The 12,149-nt window shown below is 38.9% G+C and overlaps 1 protein-coding gene across 4 annotated transcripts in view; it reads right to left on the bottom strand.

The window, feature by feature from the left end:
• Nucleotides 1-10,697, bottom strand: part of LOC147179938 (neural cell adhesion molecule L1.1-like) — a 39,294-nt gene extending 28,597 nt beyond the window's left edge. For all 4 annotated transcript variants that reach the window (XM_086066931.1, XM_086066930.1, XM_086066929.1 and 1 more), the window contains exon 1: nucleotides 10,554-10,697. The gene's annotated coding sequence lies outside the window, so the exon portion shown is untranslated. The remainder of the gene's footprint in view (nucleotides 1-10,553) is intronic.
• Nucleotides 10,698-12,149: the final 1,452 nt, after the last annotated feature.

Genomic DNA, 12,149 nt, shown 5'->3' on the forward strand with positions numbered 1-12,149 from the left:
AGTCGTAGACTAAACCCATGCTAACCCTGTGTGTGTATGTCCGCGCGTGTGTCCGTATCAGACTTCATGAATATTAAACACAAGTGTCATTTTAATAAAGCACCTCTGAGATTAACACGTCTGCCCGAAGGCCTGCGTGTGCGCACGCCAGTGTGCATTCGTGTGTGTGTGTTTATGATGCAAATTAGCAAAAGCAGACAGACCAAAGCTTGGTGAAGAAATGCTCATAATCTGCAAAATGTTTGGCTACACGACATGTTTTTTTATTTTTAAAACATGGCCACGTTTATTTTATACGAGTATGTACGCGCTATATGTATTAAATAAATACAATACAAATCAAAATGTGTATTTCAAATTAAGCTCTCAAATACAGTTTAGGGTTTCAAATTAAAGGGGAAGTCAACCCCCCCCCCCAAAAAAAAACATTGTGACAATAATATGTTATACAGTATGTGACCTCAACTCACCTGTTTTCTGAAGCTGAGCTGTGATTGGTCGTTGCCTGAGCCCTCAGCAACTTCAATGTCATCTTCAGTTGACAGCAAGTAGCAAAATGGCCGCCCCATGAGATGGATAAAAATGGCTGGAATTTGCTTGCTTATTAACTCATATTCCACAAATGTAATATTAATCAGAATGTCATGTTTAGACTAGTGAGGTCACATATAACATATTATTGTCAAGAAATGTATAAGGTTGACTTTCACTTTAAGGTTTTAATACAACATTCGATTACTAGTTAGGGTTTCAAGACAGGTGAAGGGTTTCAAATTAGGGTTTCATGCAAGGGTTAATTTTCTTGTTAATGTTTGGTGCCAAGGTAATGATTTGAATTTATGGGATGAAGACAAGGGTTAGGGTTTAACGGGTTAAGATTTCAAATTTGGGTTTCATGCCAGGTTGGGTTTCTAGATACGGATCCAAGTTACAGTTAGGGTTTCAAATTAGGATTTTAACTCATTCACTGCCATTGACGGTTATAGACGTCATAAATTAATTTGAACTATTTCTATTAGTTTAACATTTTTTCCCCACTTTTTTTGTACATTTAGAACAGATATAACATTTGTGATTTAGTTAACTAGTGAAATCATGTGATTAATTACGAATAAAATCCTGACGCTCCTAATTTTTAATAATCTTTTTTTTCTTAAATAGTAAAATATTATTTATTTATTTATTTTTTTTAAGAAAAGATTATTAAAAAATTTGGGGCATCAGGCATAATTAATCGCATGACTTCACTAGTTAACTCACGATCAATCACAAATTTTACATCTGTTCTAATACAATAAAAAAAATCTAGGTTTTCATAACTCGTTAACAAAAGTGGGAAAAATGTTTAACTAATAGAAATAGATCAAATAATTTTGACGTCTATAGCCGTCAATGGCAATGAATGAGTTAAGATATTTAAAAAATAAAATAAATTCTTAGGGTTTCAAGTCTGTGTATGTACGATCAAAAATGTTCCAGTCATCATGAAACGCGAGAGACAGCAAATAAAAGCCGTAATTAACCCAAGTTCCTCCTGATGCTGACATGCAGGTTAGCGTAGCCCCGCTGACTCATGCATGCAAATAAATAGCGACTATGATAGCGGTCAGTGTGAGCGGCATTAGCTTCTGCTAATATCGCTATCATGATGTTGGTTGAGGTTGTCGATGCGGGGGTTATTTATGTTTGGCCAAGTCATATGCCACCCAAACCACTAGTATATTTTGGCGGCTTGGAGGTGAAATGCTGCACGGCAACATTACAATCGTCCCTCGTCGTGGGACTGCTACATTGCAGATTATTATTTGTTATACATGTATTGAGATTTTACAGTGATTATTTTTCCAGATGGATGTTGCTGCAGACGACATTCATAAAAGTTTTGCATTTTTCAATATAGTTTATTTTTTATTTGTGGAATGCAAGGTATTTATAAAAAAAAAAAAAAGATCACAATAAGTATTGTGTAATACAGTTACCTACTCAAACGACTGTTTGACCTTCTACATTACTCACGTATCAAATTAATTGACAAAAAATGAAAACAGAGGGCATCTTCGGTCCGTTTTATAAACATAAAATGGAGTTTTAATTCATTAGCGTTTTTTATTTTTATTTTTTTTAAAGGAAAAGTCAACCCCCCAAATTTTTGGGGACAATAATGTGTTCTATGCAGCCCCACTGATGTAAATATGGTATGCTGGTTAATATGAGTTAAGCAGCAAAATCCAACAGTTTTATTCATCTCAGTGGTCGGCCATTTTGCCACTTGCTGTCGACTGAAGATGACATCACAGTTGCTCAGGTCTCAGGTAACAACCGATCACAGCTCAGCTTCAGAATACAGGTGAGCTGTGATTGGTCGTTGCCTAAGCCCTAAGCAACATTGATGTCATCTTTAGTCGTCAGAAACTGGCAAAATGGCTGCCCCCTAAGATGGATAAAAACTAGTGAATTTTGCTGCTTAACTCAAATTCCACTAACGCAATATTAACCAGAATGTCATATTTAGACTGGTGATGTCACATATAACATATTATTTTCAAGAAATATTTAAAGTTGACTTCCACTTTAAAGCACTCTTCTTTGATACACTTCGCCCTATTTTATTTCGTTAACGAGAACGTTTTTTCAATTTTAGTTTTAGTTATTTTGTTCGTTTTTGTCAACTCCAATAACCTTGCAGACATGCATATGCATAACAAACACCCCCCAGCATCTCTCAGCACGACAAATGAAGCAGTGCAGAAGTCAGTCGTTAGTGACACTATGTGGCTGCATAAACAATAAGCAGAGTGGACAAGGGTCTATTAGCCTCAGCCCGGGGGGGGGGGGGGGTACGCAGAGGCAGCAGCTGGAGCCCTGTGGGCAACCCATACAAGACATCCATCAACACATAAGTCAAGTTTCCATTTTTGATACATGACATCACGCAACCATCACGAGGTGCCGTTGTCGTGGCAACCAAACGTGCACTTAACCAATGCCATTAACGCCAGCATATTGCTCGCGCAGATTGATTTTTGACATTTAGTCGGCGAGGCAGTCGTCTTGTTAACGATTAACAATCCGCATCAACATATTGATGATTCAGGCCCAATAATTGATTTGTTGTTTTAAATTATTAATTTGTGTGGGGTTTTTTTATGTTTTTTTTTTTTCTACGTTTGAGTATTGCAGAGGCACGTTAGTTTTAGTCAGGCGAGGATTTCAGGTATAAAATCAAGAGCTATGAGTTCAAATTAGGATTTTTTTTTTTCTTAGGTTTCAAATTAGGTTCTAAGTTAAGACTTTGAATCTCAAAACTCATTTCAAAGATAGCCTTTTAAATTAGCCTGGGTTAAATTTTTAAATTAGTAATTTTAAAGCCAAAGTTTGGCCTTTAAATCTTGGTTAAGTTTTTACATTAGGGCTTCAACTTTGAGTTTGAAGCTAAGGTAAAAATTTAAATTGTTTTCAGGGGTTTCAAATTAAGTTAGCATTATGAAGAAGAGATAGGGTTTCAAATAACAGTTTAAAATCAGCATTAGGGTTTTAGACCAGGCATAGGGTTTCAATTGGTGTTTCAAGGCAGGTTTTTATTTTATTTTTTTAATTTAGTGTTTCAAGTCTAAATTGGGGATCAGATAAGGTTTTGAAACAAAAGTTAGGGTTTTAAGCCAAGGTTAGAGTTTTAAATTGGTGTTCCAAGCCTGGGTTGGGGTTTTAATTTGTAGTTTTAAGTAAGTTTCAAATTAAGGTGAGGGTTTCAAATTTAGGATTAGAAGCCATAGTTGCGGTTCAACCAGTGTTAGGGCTTCAAGGTAAGGTTAGATTTTCATATTAGGCTATCAAGTAAGAGTTAGGGTTTCAAACCTCGAGTATCAATCCTGGGTTAGGGTTTTAAATTAGGGTTTGAATCTAAGTGTAGGGTTTCAACTGTGGGGTTACAAATTATGGTTTCCAACTAGTGTTAAAATAAAATATTTATTCCTGATCTTTTACAGCAGCATTGTTTTTCATATTCATTGATGACATCATAAGATTTGCCCGACTATAAGTGTGAGAGTGAAGCTCTCCCACAACCCCAACCCCAACCCCACCCGCCACACACCCACCCCGCCTCGCCTCCCTGGCCGAGATTTAAAAAAAGAAAAAAAGAAAAGAAAAATATGATGATGATCTTGTCATTTCGCAGGCTAAACCTCAGTGAGCGCGGTGCGACTGCCAGGAGCCGGCATGCCTTCCCGTCATCACCCCCTGTCGCCATGGTAACCACAGACTCCAGCAGCAGCAGCCAGTGCCATCCCATCCCCCACACGGCCCCTCCCTCTTTACCTCCCATCCCCCCTCTCTGTCCCGCCGCATGGCCACACCCTGCGTCTAACACACACACACACACACACGCTCATGCGCGCGCACACCAGGACGAATAGTTTATAATTGAAGCAGGTCACGGTGCTTGTAAAATATTTTGATAGTTTAGTTAATTCTAATGAAGGGCTTATCCCTGGGTCAGGGTTTGAAATTAGGGTTTAAAGTCAGCATTAGGCATTTAACTTATTGTAAGAGTTTAATTTGGGTTTCAAATCAAAATCAGGATTACAAATTGAGGTTTCAAGTCAAGGTGCGGGTCTCAATTTATAATAATTGTTTCAGGGTTTTAAATGAGAGTTTGACACAAAGGTTAGGGTATAAAACAAGAGGTTGACGCTAAGGTTAAGGTTTCAAGTTAGAGTGAGGGTTTCAAATAGGATTTCAAGCCATTAGTAGGCTTTAAAACAAGGGTTAGGGTTAAATTACAGATTGAAGACAAAGTTATGGCTTCAAGTAAAAGGTAGGGTTTCAAATTAAGTTTTCAAGATAAGGATGGGGTTTCAAAGTAGGCTTTCAAATCAGGGCGATGGCCTCAATTTAGGTTTTCGTGTGAGGGTTATGGTTTCAAGTAAGGATTTGAAGCTGAAGTTAGGGTTCCAAACAAGGATAAGGGTTTAAAAATAGGGTTTGAATGGAATTTTAGGTTTTCAAAACAGGAGTATCAGGATAACGGCTTCAAGTTGGGGTTTAAAGTCAGTGTTAGAGATTAAAAATAGAGTTTCAAGTCACAATAATATTTAGGCTTACAAACAGGATAAGGTTTCAAATGAGGATTTCAAGACAAGGCGTTCAATACTAAAGCTTACAAACGAAGGATTATTTTTTTTAAATTAGAGTTACAAAATGTTGTTTCAAGTCAAAGACAGGGTTTCTAAGTAAGGTTTGAAAGTCGGGTTTAAGGCCAAGGCTTAAGTTTTAAAGTGGGGTTTCGTGACAGTGTTAAGAGTTTCAAGCAAACGTAAGGCTTCAATATTTAGCCTTACAAACCAGGAAGATGTTTTAAAAATTGTGTTGCAAATTGAGGTTTCAAGTTAAATAGAGGTTTTAAATGAGTGTTAGTTCAAACAAGGGTTAACGTTTCTTATTAGGGTTTGAAGCCAGGCTTAGGGTTTCAAAGGAGGGTTTGAAGGCAATGCTATTGTTTCGAATAAGGGTTTGATGTGAATGTTAGCATTTTGAGTCAGTGTGAAGGTTTCAATTCAAGATTTCATGCCAGGATTCCAAATGAGGGGTTCAAATGACCTCTAAATTGACACACTGACAATGAGCATGTTTACATTTTGTATGGAATGCATCGTTGAGAACAAGAGAGAAGAAGTCCAGAAAAATGTGGGCAACATTTTATCTTAAATGTCAGACGAGCCTAACTCTTCGGGACATTTCGCAACCACCATGGAGACAGGAAGACATTTGTCAGCATAACAAGCTTCTGTTTCTCCTGTTATTGGTCAACGGATGCTTGTCATGGTTCCAGTGCACTCATCACAAAAGTAGTCTTATTATTAGAGAGAGTGTGTGTGTGTGTGCGCGCATTTGTGTGTGTGTTAAAAGCATTCATTAGCTGCATCCGAGGGTATTAAAAGCCAAACGGCACGGAAAGGCTGTAATAGCGCTGATGCCAGCTAATGGGGGCTAACAGCTGGATCAGGTCGGAAGAAGCAAGCATTCCGCACGGGTCCGCCGCACAAAGACGTCTTTCTACAGAGCAGAAACGCTTAACACAAAAAGACTCAAAGAAGCCGATGATGAATCAGAAGAGAAAAGAAGGGGTGTGGATGGAGATGGTCGGGGAGATAATTTCATTTTCTCCAGCCAGGCCTCCATTTGACCCACACACACACTCCTCCACCGCAGGCTCCTAACGGTCTGGAGATGATATGTGTTGCCCTTAAAGAGCAGCAGGTGCACTTCACAAGCTCCTCTCCGGCTCGTCATAAACTCATTCCAAGCTCTACATGAAGCTTTTCCACAACAACTCTTCACATTGCACCTCCCAAAGCTCTACAAACTCTTCAAAAAGCTCTTCCCGTGTATTCCCAAGGTCCTTCATACTGTAAGCTCTTCTCAAGGTTCTACTCAGGCTCTTAACAAACACATCCAAAGCCTACACAAACTCTTCACAAATTACTGGCCAAGCGCGACAAAAGGTCCCCAACAAAGCACTTTACAAGCAAAAGTGGAAATTTCGCCAATATTGACGGAAGGTCCGTCAATCTGTCAATGGCGGACGCCCATTTTGTTGACAATTGATGATTGACGAGAAACTTTAAAAAAATTGACAAATTTAACATAGACGGAAGTGAGTTTTCGTCCGTCAATGTGATCCTTAATATCCGTTAATAAATCTGGCAGTCCGTCAATGACGGACGTCCCATTTTGGTGACGGTTTGACGAATGACGGAACATTGACGGATGCCCACCTCGAATGACGGAAACATTAGCAGACGCTCATTTTGAGATGCAATCGAAGAATGACGGATGATGGTTCGGCTTGAAATATAGACGAATTGACGATGACGGAAGGGGGTCCCGACTGTTGACGATTGCCAAGCTTTTGCCCCAAAGCTCTTCCCAAGCGCTATACAAACTCTTCACAAAGCACTTCCCAGACCTTCTCAAATCTCTTCACAAGCACTTGCCGAACCACTTCACAAACCATTTTCCCCACAGCTCTTTACTGTACAAATTAGTCTCAAGCATCTCTCAAAGCTCTTCCCAAGCTCTTCACAAGGTACAAGCTCTTCCTAAAGTTCTAACCAATCTCAAAACAAAGCTTTTTACCAATGCGCTTCACAATCTCTGCATGCATTGCCCAAAGCTCTTCCCGAGCTTCATACAAACTCTTCACAATGAACTTCCCAGACCTTCATACGCTCCTTACAAAACACTGTACAAACTCTTCTCAAAGCTCTTCATAAACTCTCAAACAACCCTTCCCTAATTTCTAGGAGCTAAATTGAGGTAGTTATTAGTAGACATTATGGAGAGTCTTAGAAAGCAAGTGCTTCCTGTGTTTTTCTTTTTTTGTTTTCTAATCAGATCATCCAAAAGCCATTTTTAGGATACAGCTGTAAAATGAGTTTGGAATGAAATTAAAGTGTTCTGGGATCAAAGTTCTACTGCTTCACCAAGACGGAAGACAAAAACATTCTCATCTGATCATATGTAACTCGCTGTGACACGTACTTAGCATGCTAGCTCCAACCTGCTGCCAATCATTCGGCATAAATGAGCACTGCCAAGCACGTCAAGTAATCCAGAGAGATGATCCTTGACGCAACAAACTGCCCAATACAGAACGCCCCCCCCCCCCCCCCGCTCATGGTCTGATCTGCTTTCACAACCATCTTGAACTCATCAAACAAATCATCCTGGCGACTCACGGACTTTCCTAAAAAGGTGTTTGGGTCTCAAATAAAGTTACCCGGGAGGCAGGGCAGGAATTCAGGAGTCAAGAAACCAGCGGATAAACACGGTCAGTTCAACAAAAGGCAATGATGTTGACACGGTAAACAAAGTTCATAAAAATGAAGGACATCTTGGCTATTCTGTGCCTAGCAATCATCACACTGTATTGTGTCTAAGTCCACCACTTTATGCCATAACAGAAGTTGCCAAAATGTGACAAGGTGAAACAAGCTGCACAAATTGTCAATGTCAGTCAAATCCGCTGTAACATGCCAAAAATAAGAAAAGAAAAAAAAAAGTACTTCAATCATGATTCAATTATTTAAAACATTAAAAGCATTGCACATAATGATCCAAAAATGTATTTAAATGTTTGTAAATTAACGTGAAAGATTTAATGCAACTGTATTCTACTTAAAAGTTAAATACAATTGAACTGCACTTAAACAATTGCACTGTACTACATTAAAATTTGAAGCCACTGTAACATTATGCAGGTTGAAGATTTAATTCAGTGATTCTTTTGTGTGCATACCACGAGTGGTTAAAAAAATGACCCTAAAAAAAGAAGTCACCGGAAGTGCGAGGATGCTATCGTGTATTTCGCCTTTGCGAACCGTAACAATTCTAATCTTTAACCAATAACAAGACCTCCGTTTTTTTGATAGCTTGGCGTGTTTAATTACTACTCAGCTACTCTTAACTTCCACAAAAACCTGGGCTAAATTTAGCTCCTCCCTGAATTACAAAGATCTTGCATGATGTATCATATTGACTTCCTTATCACTATTTTCTACTTTCCTATTTGCTATACTGTTGTTGTTGTTTCCTTCTTGACTCTGGCTTCTCTCAAATCTCGTTCTGTCCGTACATCAAACTCCCTTGTTGCGCAGCAAAAATGTTCCGCCATACTACATGACCAAGCAGTCGACCAGAACACGTTTGGAATGAATAAATAAATAGATAAATACGGATAATGAGTCATCCCTTGAAAGTGCACTCGACTATTTCCTGTTGCATTGTAGCCTGCTATTATGAAGATCGTTTTTTTGCCGTCATCAACAAACGGCACTTGTGCTCCAGTTTGTGTTTATTTGTGTCCCTCTGTTTTTGGTTGTTTGTTTTTGGGTAATTTACTGATCTCATTATAATACAAGGGAAATTCAACCTGGCAGGGTCCCCAGCTCAAGTGGTGCTGCACTGTTTGATTCTGAAACCCTATAGTATCATCTTTTGTGCAGTTTGTCACTTTTTCACTCACGACTGCCACCTCTGGCCCAAAGCGTAACTGCAGCATCTGTGTCAGGCTCGTTCATGGTGCGCGTGCAAGCACGTGCACGATCTTAAACCGACAGCCACCGTTGACTAACGAAGACATGACTTCAAATAAGTTAAGAAAAACTCCGGCCCATCCCCAAAGAAACTGTGAAGTGTGAGGGTCAATAGTCGCCAGCACTCTGACTAGCGTCTGTCCAACAACTAATGGCCATTTTTACAAAATGGGGGACTTGAACCAGTGACGCTGTGTCTCCAGCACCCAATTCTTACAGATGAGTTCATGTTGCCTACTATTATCACTCGCTAGTTTTCTTCCCGTTTACATTCTTGTGATCAATAGAAAATCATTTTTGGTTGCTGCTGTTTACAATTTCTAACGTGTAAAACGTGTACAAGAGTGCTGATTTAATATATTTATTACACTCAAAGTCTCAAACTAAAACTGCTTTAGGGGCATGTATTTGCCATATTGTTAGGCTTAGCAATATAAAGATAATATTGATAGATGTGATCACTTTGTTTGCTATAATGATGATATTAAATGATCATGTTATTTCATCTCAAGTGGCACGAATGCCATGTAATATTAATTTGTGAGGCATGTTTACATTCATGTTAAAAAAAATGCTAATATAAAAGCAAATATCAGCCGATTCCTCATCTCTCAGCTGTTACAAGTATGACCAGCTATGGTGTCCAACAGGGCTGCCTTCAAGGTCCCAGTTTATTTTATTCCCTAAATAAATTAATTGCCACAGGAACACCATTACTACTACTACTACTACTTTGGGTCAAATTTGTTTCGATGGCCTTTTTTCCTTTCTTTTTTGTTACATGTTTTTAAAATTGTGTTTATTGTGCACATCCCGATACATGCTATATTTATGACACAGGACTAAATGAGTAGGTGAAATGGCTAAGAATGGCAGTTTTTTTAAATTTGCAAATATACACTCAGTCTCGTTGCAGTTTGTGTTACACACATAAAAACACCTTATTTCACATCAATTTAGCACACAAACATAAAATGGACTTAAGTTATAATTGTTTTAATGTAATTTAGATAACAGGAGGGTTTATCATCCAATAGTAAAGAATAAAAAGAAAGAAAAAAAATAACACCAATAATGTTTTATTATAAATATTTTTTTGACTATTGCACATTCCTCTATTTTTTCTTGCCCTGTGTCAATATATTTAATACACCCTTTTTTGGGTGCCATTTAAAACTTAAAGTGTGTTAAACTTTAAAATGGGTCGATTTGAGCCGCTTGGGCTTAAAAGATGCTCCTGCTCCTGCACAAGATAAAAGTGGAGCAGGACAGCCAGGAAGTGAGAGTGCACTCCTTATGCTCATACCTGCTATTGTATCATTGATGGGAGTAGTCATTACAGCTTACACGCACACACACGCGCATATGGCGTATACTGCACATATAGTCACGGACAAACACAATATACTGTATCTATATAATTTATATAGCGTAATATATAAAGTGATGCTGCCTCACCTCTCTAATCCTTTCCTGAAGTCTTTCTTCTCCTTCCTCCGTGCTAGATGCTGCAGCGGCACATAAAACACGCCCGTCTGAGTGCTGCGTCTCCTCCTTCCTCCTCCCTCCTCCTCCTCGCGCTCTCATTGGCCGCCCCATCCAGATGACATCAGCCTCCCTCTCTTTCTCCATCTAATCTCGCCATGTATTCCCCCGGCACCTCCAGCCACTCCCCCCCCCCTCCCCTCCTCGACTTTCATCTCCAACCATCCCGTCTGCTCCCTCTGTCTCTCTCACTTTTTTTTTTTCCTTCGGTCCGTCGGTGGAGGTCATAGCAGTATGTTGTGATTTATGACGTGATTCTGTGTCACCTACAAATGCAGCAAGTAGGTTGGAACACTGGACAAGGTCAGCTCTGTAAAGTTTTGCATTAATAATAAAGACTAATTAAAAAAAAAAAAAAAAAAAGCAGTCCTGAGTAAAAAAAAAAAAAATAATTAAGTCGTCATCACACCAAAAGAAACATCCACCAAAGAATCCCTCAGTCACACATAAGACTCTGATTTATGTTTTTACTGACTTGTAACCTTTGACCATTCACCCTTGTTACCTATTGATTTGGTACCCTCTACTAATTTAGTTTACTCCCTTTTTTTATTATTATTTTGACTTGCTATTTATTGCATGTGTGAGTGTGACAAATAATGAATTGCCCTTGTCATATTCTGGCGCCATTGGGCCAAATCTTACTTATAGATAAGAGACAGTGAGGGTGGTTTGTGGTGCATTTTGGACATGTGACCTAATCCACATTTTTAACCTCGTCGCAAAATAATATAGAAAAACGCATTATAACTATGCTTGGCATTACGATGAGATGGAGGCAATTTGGGTATTTGAGAGTAAATTCCACACAGCAAAAAACACCAGTGTTAGATTAACACTGAGAGTGTTAAATCTAACTTTTGACTACTGATGACACGGCATCAGGAATAACTGGGGGTTCAGTATCTTGCTCAAGGATACTTTGACATAGTCACACTGGCCTAGGATTGAACCCACGCTCTCAGGGTTGTAAGACAGCCACTCTACCACTGAGCCATGCCACCCTAACAACAACTGGATGTGTTTCTCCTTCACTAGAAATGAAGGTGTGGTCAATTTAACACTCAAGGTAGTGCTAGTCAGGTTATACTTCTGGCCGACACCTGCACGTAATTACGAATCACATTGTTTTGAGCAGCTGCAATCAACCAATGAGAGGACAGAAAATGCTGATGTCACTCTGAAGCTTATATCTAATAGGTTAAAAAAAAAAAACATCATTAATATGATGCATGTGTGGGATCCTGAAGGACTTGGACAAATTACATTCACATGACAACACACAGAAGCTGAAATATGACTGGACAAAAAAAAAAAAATACAAAAAAACAACAACTCACTAATGACTGGAAACTGCGCAGCACGACAAGACACAATATGAAATGAAGATAACAGACTGTTGGACATAAATGAATACTAAGGACTATATGCCACGGAGGAGGCGGGACTTCCGGGTTTTCACCCATCAAACTTTTGTTTCCGTCGACACATTTGTTATCATAAAAAAAT

Source organism: Leptonotus elevatus, chromosome 2, assembly GCF_054856555.1.
Source record: "Leptonotus elevatus isolate MCC_2025b chromosome 2, RoL_Lele_1.0, whole genome shotgun sequence".
Classification (NCBI taxonomy): domain Eukaryota; kingdom Metazoa; phylum Chordata; class Actinopteri; order Syngnathiformes; family Syngnathidae; genus Leptonotus; species Leptonotus elevatus.